At 40.5% G+C, this 14,240-nt stretch overlaps 1 pseudogene; it reads right to left on the bottom strand.

Moving 5' to 3' along the window:
• Positions 1–3,531: 3,531 nt before the first annotated feature.
• Positions 3,532–4,809, bottom strand: LOC145099635 (protein CANDIDATE G-PROTEIN COUPLED RECEPTOR 7 pseudogene; annotated as a pseudogene).
• Between the last annotated feature and the right edge of the window lie 9,431 nt (positions 4,810–14,240).

Here is a 14,240-nt window from a genome sequence, read left to right as displayed (position 1 = left end):
CAGTCGTTTTTACATACATGTATCGACTCATAACCCACGCCGATTTTTTAAGTGTCTTTTTTGCTTCATAATGTGACCCCGGGGGGGGGGGGGGGGGGCTGTTTCCAAATGCAGTTTTCAACAACTCAAGAAGCTGATCGAATGAACTATTAGTTCATTTGTTGATCACTTTGGTATGCATTAGCTTTGCTAAAAAGTCAAGGGACGAAAACGAACATCCAGGATATAATTTTAATTAGACTTCATCTAACAGCTTTTGAAATCCATCATCGACACCGCTATCACCAATATCTGGGTTCCCTTCGTCGTGGTTGGTATCATTTCCAATCACACCCCCATAACATCAACAGTAACACCGTCCATCTCGTTACTACGCGGTATGCCTTCAACAACCGGATGGACTATATTTTCGCCGTGATACTTCCATATAACATAATGTGGACTAAACCGTGTTAAAGTATATGGAATTTCATTATGGCTAGTAGTATAAATTTATTGACATTACATTTGTTACACGGGCATCTGATTTGACCTTTGTTATTGACATGTGGTTTGGACCTCTCGATAAAAGATTCGAGTCCTTGTTGGAACAGGGTAATGTTCCGGTTTTCAATAGTAGTCCAGGTTTTATCAATAGACATGTTGCAACTGAAACATAGGTTATGTTTTAGTGTTACTCTACAAGAACCAGAATTAGGAATGAAAATATAGATATTGAAGTGATAAAGTTAATGGATATGATGGATTAAGTAACTAAATAACCTACTTTTTATTTTACGTAATAAGATTCATTTAATAAGTTTTTTTTTTTTTTTTTTTTTTTTTTTTTTTTTTGTTTTCATAATAAGATTCATTTAATCTAATTTATACTTAAAGTGATTAATATTTCAATAACTAATTTATAAATAATTTAATTAGTTTATTATGATTGTATTATTGAATGATAACTATCATATTTTTTGGAAATAGTATTGTTAGTGTAAAAGATATGAAAGTTAGATTATATCAAAAGAATAGAAAAGTTGATTATATCAAAGTCTTTTTTGGAAATAGTTAGGTTTATTATTATTAAAATATATAAATATAGTCACTAATGTTTTAAATCATAAAATATGTTTATTTATATTTTAAAAACTGGACTATGACTTTTTTTAATATATAAAATATATTTCATAAATGATATTAGCTTATAGAAAAAATTATATATTAGAGATAATGAAATTAAAAGATTTAGCAAAAGCTGAATTGGCTGTAGCAATTGCAAGTTTGTTTATTCTTCTTCTTCTTTTTCTTTTAAAAACATTTTGACCAATGTTTCTTTATTAGCTTATAGAAAAAATTATGTATTATGATGTATTTTTTTTAATATAGAATAAAATATATTTCTAATAATCATATAAACATTCTTAAATTTTACATATAAATTCATGATAAACATACAATAGTTTCACATATATACATCAATTTCACATATAAATTCATCAATTGATAAATGATCAACAAGTGAAACTTATCAATTTACATATAAATTCATACATGATCAACAAGTGAAACATATCAATTTACATATAAATTCATCAATTCTTACATTATCAACAAATGAAACATATCAGGCTAATCAAACTAACATGTTCCTGCATACAATAGTTTCCATCAATTTCACAGTCAATAGTTTCAATCAATTTTACATATACATTCAAACAAGTGAAACAAATCAAAATAATCAAACTTATATGCAATAGTTTTCATCAATTTCACAGTCAATAGTTTCCATCACATTTACATATACATTCCAAATTCATACAATGATTAAGATATCCACATGCATATAATCCATATTCAGAAGTGAAACAGATCAAACTAACCTGTTCTTGGCTGGAAAAACGAAGCTAGACTCGGTGGTGAAGCTGCACTCGGTGGTGAAGCTGGGAACTTAAAACAGAAAAAAAAACAAATTAAATCAGTTGAAATCGGAATCGGTGGTGGTTATGTGTGTTAAGAGAAGAAGAGAAAGAGAAATGGGTCGTGAAAACAAACCTCGCCGGAGATACCAAGTCTAAATCGAAGGTGCAGTCGGCAATGGAGGTGGCAATTAGATTTGGAGGTTATACCGGCAGTGGGAGTCGGCTTTGGAGGTGAATCGGTGGTGGAGAGCAGTGGTGCCACCGGAGATGTCGCAAATCGTCGACGGAGAGATCGTTTAGTTGAGATAGGTTATCAATTGGAGTTACAGAATAGAGTCTGGGAAGACGCAGATGAACAAAAGGGGGCAACACTAATAGCAGCGACAAATGGGCTATTAGCGGCGACATACTTAAGGGAACTGAACGCGCCCTTTCTGGGGATCACCAACCGTTGGATTGGGTAAGAATCGTAGGGCCAGGATTTGATCTAAGGTTGGTCAACGGATCGTCACCTATAGCGGCGACATGTCGCTGCTAAAAGCGTCGTCTCTATTGCCTTCCACTGGAACAAACTCTATCCGTTGGATTATGTGCCGAACCAAGGGTCAGCATTGAAAGGGGCGTGTCTCCGACGGATCTCCGGCGCATATCTTTAGCGACACCTCTATTAGCGACGACGATGTTGTTTTAGCAGCGGCAGCAAGCGCGTCTACTTTGGTGTCGCCGCTATTGGTCCCGTCATCGCAAAAAGCGACGTCCCAAATACTCCCAATTCTTGTTGTGATATGTTTATCTTTTCTTTCTTTTGAAGATACCATTTATTTATCTTTGGGAAAATGACTTAAAAGCCCAACGAAGTTTTCAAACTATTCAAAAAACCCCAATCATGTTTTGTCTGTTCAAAAAAACCCAACGAACTTAACATTTTGTTTAAAAAGTCCAACAAAGTTCTAAATCGTTCAAAAAATCTCAATTTTGTTTTGTTTAAGTTCGTTGGTTTTTTTTTGAACAGTCAAAACATGATTGAAGTTTTTTAAACGTTTTGGAAACTTCGTTGGTCTAACAAGTCATTTTCCCGAGACGGTAATAAGCCATGTCATCTATTTCTCTTATTTGACTTTCAGGAAAGTGTAACTTAGTTGAGCTTTTTAGACAAAATGTTAAGTTTGTTGTGTTTTTTTGAACAGACAAAACATCATTGGAGTTTGTTGATCGGTTTGGAAACTTTGTTGGACCGGTAAGTCATTTTCCCATTATCTTTTAACATATTTAGATCACATCTTTTGATTTAAATGCTATGGGGGAACGTATAATAATGCGGAGAGATCTCTAAATGTGTTGGAGGCGGTGGGAAAAATATCATGAATAACAAATGTCAAGATATGTAACAGATCAAGCACAAAACTAGAATTACCCTCAAAAGAAACAAAGTAAGACACGAACAATATAATATGAAGAACTACAGCTGCAGATATTTTGAACTACCAACATTAACGAGAAGTATCCAAGATTTTTAACAATTACCACATTAATTCCCTACGACGAAAAAGAAAACAAAAAGACATTATCAACATATTGTTCCAGAAAAAAAAAAACTACTTGACGATTAAGTTTACTCGAGTATAATCTAGATAAGTACGAACTCCTCCTGCGCCCCTTGTTCTTTAAGATTAAGTTGAAAGTATTTGTTTTTCCCAAATGGCCTGAACATGCAAAACATCACCATATATAACACAAGACCAGTTGTTTCCAATGACCTAATAGACATCAACTGTCCGACAACGCCGCACCACACAATACCGAAGTATCCAAAAACAACCATAGAGAACATTGCCAAATATTTCCTAGCAGCCTTCGCATCTTGATCAGTCTCACGAGTCTCATCACAAAACCAACAAATCACCTCTGTGGGGAGCATTATAACATAGCAACAGGCGGCCTCTATCACCAATACGACACCGTTCCAAGTCATCCAGCCTTTAATAAAAGGTCCGCTTTCCCCTATTACTATAGAAGCCACAGTAGCCAAAATCTGAATTGGAATCACTACCATTAAAACCTTGTTGTTAATTTTCTTTTCTTGCACAAACGGCTTTAACAAAAACCAGCCATCACTGATCACCATCATCACAATGTACAAAAGCACAGCCTTGATGAGCTGAAATATGTGAAACATGACATTCCAGCCATGATGAGGATTACCTGTAACCTTCATATAATAATGAATTTTTGCAGCACAGAACAAGCTAAGTGACTTCATAACAAGCAACACACCCATTAGTAAATGAAACCTGTTGACAGATACCTTGTTCTTGAAGCATACCAAGATCCAAAACCCTAGAAAAATGAGATAAACGTGGGAGAAATTATAGTAATGAGACGGAAGCTGTGTTAGCTCGGCTGATAGATAGTCTTTGGTGTTGCCATTGTCAGTGTTGTAGAACTCTGTCCTGACGTCCATCGTCACGTAGGATAAAGGGTTGCAATTGGTGAAGTAGAGCGAGTAATCACTGGGAAAAGTCACAGAGTGGGATTTGTTGAAGGAAGACTGAGGAGAAGGGGAGAGATCTTGGAAAGTAAAGAGTAGTGAGATGTATTTGGAGTCCAGACTGCATGAAATACGTTCGTAATTCTTATAGGGTCTTGCAACATCTGAGATAAGATAGAAACCAATACGTGAAGGATCAGGTCGTGTTAAGTTGGAGGTGACCGGCATTGAGGTAACAAAAACGGAGGAGATGGCAATGGAGACATGACCGGTTTGTGTAAAGCCGAAATTCTCGAAGAAGATAAAGCGTCGGTTATCGGATCGGATCTTCACAGAAGTGATCTCCCCGGTGGATGGTGCTGTGAAGACGAAGAAGAGGAGGAGAACACCAGTAAGGATTCTGGCTAAATTCATCATGCTGGATTCACCGGTAAGGAAGACAATGAATATCAGATAATACAATGGATAGTTTATATAGAATCTAAAACTAAACCCTATAATTTCTCCAACTAATATTGAAAAAATCGAAAGGATATACACGAAAAGGTATATATCCACTGATCATCCTAATCATATAGAAATATGTACTTGGTAGATATATCCACAGAAGGTTCGTGAAATTCAATCCTTTTGTTTTTCTACCAAGTAAAAGTCTTTGTATATATTTCCACACCGCGTTTGCTTTCGAATTTTATGTTTCAACATCCTAATAAATAAGTGTAGCAACCGAAAAATATATAGAAAACGGAATTAGGCTGACAGGAAGAATTGCATTCATGAACTATATTTTTATTGAAGAATAGGAAGAGTATTTATACAAGAACATTCTTGATCAACAAGTAATAATAAAATAAGGAAACTATAACTATCCTAATAATAAACTACATATATGGAAATCTAATCCTAAACAAACTCCTTTATTCCCTTCAAGTTGGAGCGTGGAGGTCACGAACGCCTATCTTACTTAATAGAAAACGAAAACAGGGTGTCCCTAGTTGTTTGGTAAAAATGTATGCAAGTTGATTTGTAGTAGTAATTGCACATGGTAAAATTTCTTTGGACTCCACACGCTTACGAAAGAATTAACAATCAATCTCGACATGTTTTGTTCTTTCATGAAAAACATGATTCTTAGAAATATGGTGAGTGGCTTGATTATCAAAATAAAGTAAATAAAGTGGAGTTGGTCCTGACTGAGCGACTTCTAGATCAGCGAGCAATCAACAAACCCATATGAGTTCACTGATTTCTGGCCATCGATATGTACTCAACTTCAGCAGAAGAGCAGGAAGAATAGATGATTTCTTGGTTTTCCAAGATATAGGTGCCCTGCCTAAGGTGATAAAATAAGTTATTGATCTTCTAGTAAGTGAGCAACCAAGCTAGTCTGAATCACAATATGCAACTAAACCCAAGTTACCCTTTGTAGGGTAAAAATATTCCTTTCCTGGGTGTAGTTTTAAGATAGCGAGGTACTTGCATCGGTACTTCCTAGTGAGGTTGTCAGGAGACCAGACAAACTGGCTAAGCATGTTTACAGCAAGGGTGATGTCCATTTAGGTGACTTGTTCCATGGGAATTTGATTGGGTTTGCAGCCTTGTAAGCCACTGTTAGTCAAAGTCCAATGTATACTTTCGTTGACTAATGACAATTCCATTAGCGATGCTGTAACACCCGGTTTTGAAAGTGTCCGATTGTGTCTTCGGAGGCTAAGGGTATAAGCGTAATATAAAGATTCGGTCTTTTATGGGTCTCAGGTTTTATTCGAAAGGTTTTAAGGCCTGGGGTGTAGCTAGGAGCATAGGACATCTTGCCACCTTTTCGTGGATATAAAGTTCGTCGGAAATGGACTTAGAGCAAAGAAGTTATAGTACTTTGAAGTTATTGGCAGAATTGGTCACTGAAGGGAAAAGTTTGCATTTCAGCCCATACATGCAAGGTGGCAGCCAGGTGAGTACGCCAAGCGTAGTGCTGGATAATGTGTGACATCCCCAAAATCTCGGCCAGAAAAGACCGATTTCATTTATGCTTTTTAAACATTTTCAGAGTAAATCCTTTTAGTTTTAAAAGAGATGCGGAATTTGTTCCCAAAAACAAAACATGATAAAATAGATATTTATCAAAACATTTCATAAAGAAATATGATTTTATTTCATAATCAAAAGTCGGGATGTCATGTTCCGATACAGATCATAAAGCATAAACGATAACATTACAAGTCATTCAACAAATATATACATATACAGACTTGTAAACAAAACAACTTGATGATTCGCCCATCTTAAGCTCTTGCGCCACTTCCTGTAATGCAAATAAACTGAGTGGGTCAGGCTTGGGAGCCTGGTGAGCATATAGGGTTTTCAACCCACAATAATTATATTTAATTTCAACAATCCACAATAAACCCGATTACCCATTCCCGTTATCCTCACTTTACGTCCCTAAATAACTTCTATTATAAGGAACCTAATTCAGGATTTTCATCGGGACGAACATTACTGCAGAGGGGCTTCCTCAACAATAAGTATCCTAAAGGCAACCATGTGGGGGATAGAGTACACTGGTGAACATGTCGTTCACAACACCTACAGGTAATGAGCCTGCTAGTGTTCCACAGGACAGTCTAGAATAGTCCGTGGTCGTCATCCATACTCTGCTGAATGACTAGAATAACACCAATAACACCGAGGCCTCTCATCTGTTTATTTCACACCAATTATCTACCCATGTTCTACCCAACATATTATTAGATAAAAATATACATTTTTATACATTGTTTAAAAACGTGTATAGCATGCTTTAATCAATACATATTCCACATAACAGATGAGGCATACACACATAACACGTATTTCATAGAGAATAAGTCAGATCTATGAGATAGAAGAGAGTGAATATACATTCACACATATAACAGCAAAAATATATACACATAACACGTATTTTATATAGGATACTTCATAATATTCCGTTGGAAAGAAAATAACTACACACTCACTTGATCAGAAGATGATCCGACAACACTACGGCTTATAGAAGTAGTATACTTCGATAGATCTCGAAGATTTTCACCAAAATCGAACTCCTCGCGGGCAGAGCTTCGGCTCGGGAATAACGCTCTTCGGGATCCTCGGGGCTTCGGATCTTGCTTCGGGGTTCGGGAATATTACCGGGGCTTCGGGATATGATTGGCACGCAAATCGAGGCAAAACTTAGAGAGAGGGAAGAGTTTGAACAAGAGAAAATGGCTGATTTCGAGTTCTATTTATAGACTGAGGGTCTGGGATTACGCGGGGCGTAATCTCAAATTACGCAGGGCGTACTCAGTACGCGGGGCGTAACTTGGTTACGCGGGGCGTACTTTGACGTCACTGCATGCGTCGACTGGTGGCACTCGAGTATTGGTCAGACAAGTTGCATCCGGCTGAGTACGCTGGGCGTACTCAAATTACGCTGGGCGTAATTGACTCGTCGAACTTCTAAATTGCGTAACTTTCGCATACAAGCTCTGTTTTCGACGTTCTTTATATCCACGCCAAGGTCAGACCATACTCTACAACTTTCATTTAGACTCTGTCGGCTAATTTTGACTTGATTTTTTATTATTTATTTTTAGAAGGTCCGGACAGGAAAACTTCATTATAAAATCATAACTTCTTCGTCCGACGTCCGTTCTCGCCTATCTTTTCATCGTTTCGCTACTAACAACGAGATCTTCGATTCTCATTTAGATTGTTTCGGCTAAAAACCGCTCGATCTCAAATCGAGTATTTGGGCTACATACTGCTAAGTCGAAACTTAGAAAAATCATAACTTTCTCATACGAAGTCAGATTTGGGCGTTCCTTTTATTCACGCTCTCGGTTTAACGAAATCTACGACTTTCGTTTAGATCGCTAAGGATAAATATCGCTCTATCTTAAATTCATATTTTACGTCACTCGGCGTCGTGCCGGTTCTGTCGCGAAACTTCGACAGGTCATATCTTCTTCGTTATAACTCGGATTTTGGCATTCCTTATATCTCCGGAATCCTTGTTTCAACCACTACAACTTTATGTAAAGATATCGGGCTTATCTCACACTTTAATTTTGATGCTTATTTTATTCTTAATTCATTAAATTATAAAAATTAAGAAAATACACACATAAATCACATAATTCAAATAATTCACAAATAATACAATTTATTATTTCAAATTGGGGTTACAAAGGTTAACCTAGACTATTAAATTGCTCAAAATGGCAAGCCCAGAAACACGGGCGTTACATAATGAAACGCAGATGTTGAAGACGTACACCCAACGTACGGGGATTACGCCCATCGTACATCCAACATCACAAAAACCCTAATTTTTAGGGTTAGCTCGCTATTTAAGCACCTTAAGTCTGAGGGAAGTACGCCTCCCTTTCATTCTTAGAGCCTTAAACCTTAAATTCGAGTGGTAGCTTCATCCAAGAGTGTTGTGAGCTTTGTGGGTGCATTTTGGGTGGTTTTTGGTGCATTTCAAGAAGATGGAACTTGTTTCGAAGATGGGAATCAATGAGGAGCTTGTGGATCTAGCATTTGGGACTCATTCTCAACTTGATGAAGGTATAAAGCTTTGATCTTGATCATTCATCTCTTAGATCTACCATTGAGAGTTTTAGTTCATTTTGGTCCCAAGGATGGAACTTTATGGTTGAAATCTGATTCTTAGACTTAGAGTTGCCACTCTCAGTGTTAAATGAGTCCCTAAGCTAGAAAGTTGCCATCTTAGAGGTCTTAATGGGTTCATGCTTGAGTTCAGACCATTTCCATGGAAGTAGATTATCATTTTTGGAGTTTAAGCTTATGTGGGTCATACAAAGCCGTCAAGTAAGCAACTTTATGGTTTAAAACGTTGAAAAGTTCTTGGAACTGTAAATGTAGCTTCTAGAGTAGAGTATTAAGCACTTAATGGAAAAGTGGCTTAATAGAGGAGTACAATGGGCGTACATGCAGGTACGCGCGGCGTACACTACCTTCAGCCAGTATGCTTAGCGTACAAGGGAGTACGCCCCGCGTACTCATCAGTTATGGGCTTGGAGTGTTTTGGGCCTCGGGTTGGGCCAGGTAGTGGACTTTGGGCCTTAGTGGACCATCAAAAGTTAGATGTTTTGGACCAAGAATATGTTTGGGCTTAATGTTAGGCCCAATTTAGCAAATTGGGCCATTACTGGGCTTAGAAAGCCTACCTAGTGTTGGGCTTTTGTTTTGGATTGGGCCTCGGTTTGGATCATACTGGGCTAGGGGTAGAATGGTCATTTTACCCCCATGCAAGGATTATGGATTATGGTATGAGACCCGATTGCTAATTGGGTATAGTGTTTGGTAGTGACAGCTTGGGAAGCTGGCGGGGCAGCACCTAAGGAATTCATGCGGGAAGCTTCTGTAGTGCGAGGTGAGTCTTGTCACCATACCAATGGATCTAAGGAACCAAGGCCGACCCATTTTATGTTATGTGGTACACTAGCTGTAGTAGAGATATGTGGTATGATAGTTAGATTTATGCTAAGTGGTATGCTAGTGATCATATTATATGTGTTATGCTAGTTGTCTTTGTGATACTTGCATGGAAGACCCCGGGGGGAGCCCATGACATTGGATGTAATACCATGTGGGGTAGCCGATGGCATTCCTAGTTAAAGGCCATGTGGGGTGGCCCATGACATTGGATGTAAGACCATGTGGGGTAGCCCATGGCATTCCTAGGTAAAGACCGTGTGGGGTAGCCCATGCCATTGGATGTAAGACCATGTGGGGTAGCGCATGACATTCGTAGGTAAAGACCATGTGGGGTAGCCCATGAAATTTGTTGTAAGACCATGTGGGGTAGCCCATGTCATTCCTATGTAAAGACCATGTGGCGTAGCCCATGACATCCTTTTAGGTTTATGTATGCATGGCTTATGTGATACCTGTAGCTTTTATAAATGATATGGTATGTGTTATGATGATTGTGTGTGGTGTATGCTATTGTAACATCCTAAAAAATACAAGCCAAAAATTTCATTTGAAAACATTACTAAAACCATAATATCCAAATATCACATAACAAAACCATAAGTCGTGTATCTCAAAATGTCATAATAAATGTATCAAATCTAATCTGATGTCATGATCATGTCAAAATATCAGAGTCTAACTCCCAGGCTAAAACTTTGGTGTGTGCCATGCCATCAACCTGAGCCCTTTACCTTGCTAGTTGAAGTACCTGAAACCAAAACTGAAAACTGTAAGTACGAAGCTTAGTGAGCTCCCCCAAACTACCACATACCATGCAATAACAAATAAAGCACATACTGGGCTATCACTCAGCTGGGTCCCTTTGAACCACAACAGATTGGGGACTGAAGCCTCGGACTCGCCGAGTTCCAAGAACAACTCGTCGAGTCGCCTATTGTCCAAGTCTATAATCTCGATTTTTGGCGTATAACTCTTATCCAAAAGGTAGATCTGGGCTTCTAAGATGGGTCTAGCACGTAAAGTTATGAACTTTACGTGCATGCATGGAAGTATAAGCTTTAAGGACCAAAAATGAGGCCTAAAGGGGTGCATGGGCTAATATTTCCATAAAGCTTGCATCTTTATGCCATGAACTCAGTTCTATAGTCTAGATCTGAAGGTGAATCGACTTGGGACATCCAAGTCTTAAGGATCAAGATTATTGACCCCAAAACTCCATAAAGTGGCACCTTTACTAGTTGAACCACCTTGTTTCTCAAGGTCTTTGTCTTCCGATCCAAGATCGCAACAAGTCTCTCGATGTAATTCAGGCTTCCATCAACCTAAATATCATCTAATGGTACAACTGTCGACTCATCCACTAGGCACTTTTGTAGTTGATAAACATGGAAAGTGCTGTGGATCTGGCTGAGCTCTGCCGGAAGATCTAACCGATACGCAACCCGACCCACCCAGGCCAAAACCCTAAAGGGACCAATGAATCTGGGGCCCAGCTTTCCCCGCTTCCGAAATCGGATGACACCCTTCCAGGGTGACACCTTCAGGAGGACCATATCGCCTACCTGGAACTCCAAGTCAGAGCGCCGCTTATCGACGTAACTCTTCTGCCGACTCTACGCAGTCTGAAGCCTGCTACAGACCTACTGTATCAACTCTATGGTCTTGAGTACTACCTCCGTATTCCTCATGACTCTCTGACCGACCTCACGCCAACAGACTGGGGTCCTACACTTCCGCCCATAAAGCATCTTAAAAGGAGGATGGTCAATACTGGCGTGGTAACTGTTGTTATACGAAAATTCCGCTAATGGAAGGTACGTATCCCAATTGCCACCGAAATCTAGGACATATGCCCAAAGCATGTCTTCGAGAGCCTGAATCATCCTCTCGTTCTACCCATCCGTCTGAGGGTGGAAAGCGGTGCTGAAATGAAGACGAGTACCTATCTCATCATGAAACCACTTCCAAAACCTGGAAGTGAACCGGACGTCTCGGTCTGACACCACTGAAACTGGCACTCCATGTTGTGCCACTACCTCTCACACATAAATATTGGCCAACTTCTCAGCCGAGACGCTCTCCTGGATCGATATAAAATGCGCACTCTTGGTCAACCGATCCACGATGACCCAAATCGAATCAACTCCATGTACGGTCCTAGGAAGCTTAGTAATGAAATCCATGGTGATATCCTCCCATTTCCACATGGGAATATCCAATGGCTGCATCTTTCCGTGGGGTTTCTGGTGCTCTGCCTTGACCTTCCTGCAGGTCAGGCATCTCTCTACATACCACGCTACATCCCACTTCATGCAGGGCCACTAGTAATCAGGTCGAAGATCTCTATACATCTTCTTCACTCCCGGATGGATGGAGAACAGAGACTTGTGGGCCTCGTCCATCAACACCTGCCGTACCCCACCCCAGTATGACACCCAGACCCTACCATGCAGGGTCACCAATCCTCGACTGCCATAATCAAAAGAAGCTACTCGGTCCACGATTCTCTCACACTTTTGCCTCTCCTCCTTCAGGCCCTCAACCCGTGCCTCCCTTAAATGCTCTAGTAATGGAGTAATCACTGTCATCCTCAGACATATATCTCTAATCGGAGCCACCACCACCTTGAGGCTCAAAGCATCGGCCACAACGTTGGCCTTGCCCGGATGGTAAAGGATCTCACAGTTGTAATCCTTTACCACATCCAACCATCGACATTGCCTCATGTTTAGATTTGACAGATCCATGAGGCACCTCAGACGCTTGTGACTCGTTTAAATGGTACAACGGACCCCATAGAGGTAATGTCGCCAAATCTTGAGGGCGAACACCACTGCCCCCAAATCTAAATCATGCGTCGGGTAGTTAGCCTCGTGAGGCTTCAACTGTCTAGAGCCATAAGCTATGACATGCCCCTGCTGCATCAACACTGCCCCCATACCTGTGATCGAAGCGTCACAGTAGACTACAAAGTCGTCCACTCCCTCTGGTAGGGTAAGAATCAGTGCCTCGCACAGTGGTTGCCTGAGCGTTGCAAATGCTGACTGCTGCTCAGGACCCCAACGAAATGCCATTGACTTGTTAGTTAGTTGAGTGAGCGGTACTGCTATCTTGGAAAAATCTTGAATGAATCTCCTATAATACCCTACTAGACCTAGGAAGCTCCGAATCTTAGAAGGAGACCTCGGGACCTCCCACTACATCACAGCCTCTATCTTGCCGGATCTACAAGTATACCCTTCTAGTTGACGAGCTGTCCAAGGAATTGCACCTCGCACAAACATAACTCACACTTGGAGAACTTCGTGAAACGTTTCTCCCTCCTCAGTGTCTCTAGCACCTCTCTTAGGTGCTCCTTGTGCTGATCTTGGGTCTTGGAATAAACCAAGATGTCATCGATGAACACTATCACAGACTGATCCAACATCGGCCTGCATACGCGGTTTATGAGATCCATGAACGCGGCTGGAGCGTTGGTGATCCCGAACGGCATCACCACAAACTCATAATGACCATAGCGGGTCCTAAAAGCGGTCTTCTGTACATCCTCGTCCCTGACCCGCATCTGGTGATATCCCGACCGTAAATCAATTTTGGAAAACCAAGATCCTCCCTGAAGTTGGTCAAACAGATCATCTATCCTCGGAAGTGGGTAACGGTTCTTCACCGTTACCTTGTTCAGCTCCCGGTAGTCTATACACATGCAATGCGACCCGTCCTTCTTCTTCACAAACAGGATCGGGGCTCCCCATGGTGAACTGCTTGGCCTGATAAAACCCTTGTCTAGCAACTCCTGCAGCTGCGTAGACAACTCCTGCATCTCTGGAAGAGCTAACCGATATGGTGCCTTGGCTACCAGAGCCGCACCAAGAACCAGGTCAATCCTGAACTCAACCTGTCTCTCAGGAGGTACTCCAGGCAAATCCTCTGGAAATACATCTGGGGTATTCTCGTACCACCAGTACATCGTCAACTACCGCCTTACCCTTCTCCCGGGCATCCATAACATATGCGATGTACCCCGCGCAACCCTGTTGAAAGTAGCGCCTCGCTCTCGCTGCGGAGCAAAGAATCGGTCCGCGCTACGACTTCTCACCCTGAATCACTAACTCTCCCCCACTAGGAGTGGAAACCCTCACTAACTGCAACTCACAATCAATCACTGCCACATTGGGGCTCAGCCAATCCATACTTACTATAACCTTATTCCCTCGTAGGGGAATAGGAACCAAATCCACTGAGAACGACTCATCAAATAATCACAGCGAACACCCCTTATATACCCTCGCGACCCTGACGGTCCTGTCATCTGCTATCTCAACCTCAAGTGGGCAATCCAGCTCCCCTGGAACTCTGCTAAA

Source organism: Lactuca serriola, chromosome 4, assembly GCF_051521515.1.
Source record: "Lactuca serriola cultivar US96UC23 chromosome 4, Lser_US96UC23_V15, whole genome shotgun sequence".
Lineage (NCBI taxonomy): Eukaryota > Viridiplantae > Streptophyta > Magnoliopsida > Asterales > Asteraceae > Lactuca > Lactuca serriola.
Note: the sequence above shows the minus strand (reverse complement) of the source record. Positions and strands in the feature narration are given on the sequence as shown.